This window comes from Nematolebias whitei, chromosome 1, assembly GCF_014905685.2.
Source record: "Nematolebias whitei isolate Nwh7 chromosome 1, NemWhi1, whole genome shotgun sequence".
NCBI lineage: Eukaryota > Metazoa > Chordata > Actinopteri > Cyprinodontiformes > Rivulidae > Nematolebias > Nematolebias whitei.
Window position 1 is genome coordinate 36,560,120 of NC_056498.1, and position 396 is coordinate 36,560,515.

Sequence of the window (396 nt, forward strand, 5' to 3'; positions counted from 1 at the left end):
ATTGACGTTACAAATGAATAGTTTGCATTTTAAATAATTTCTATCTTAACATGTGATTCTAGACCTGCCATTGTGTATCCGTTCTTCCTTCCTGTTCCTCTCAAACCCCGCCGGTCAAAGCAGATGGCCGCTTGTCCCGAGTCTGGTTCTGCTAAAGGTTTCTTCCTCATGAGGGACTTTTTCCTTTCCACTGTCGCCTTCATGCTCGCTCAGGATGAGAGTTCTGCGATGCTCCTCAGATAAACAACGTTAAATTATTATTTTATGTACGAATGTTTCTGTTCGTTGCCCTGAGACGGCTTCTGTTCCGACTTGGTGCTAAATAAATAAACAGAGTTGAAAGTTGTAATGTTGAGATTAGAACTGAAATTTTACAGAAAGAGGTGACGTGGATAC

At 41.2% G+C, this 396-nt stretch overlaps 1 protein-coding gene across 1 annotated transcript in view; it reads right to left on the reverse strand.

The window, feature by feature from the left end:
* Positions 1 to 396, reverse strand: part of LOC119410122 (dynactin subunit 1) — a 23,020-nt gene that overhangs the window by 8,037 nt on the left and 14,587 nt on the right. The gene's annotated exons all lie outside the window — the stretch shown is intronic.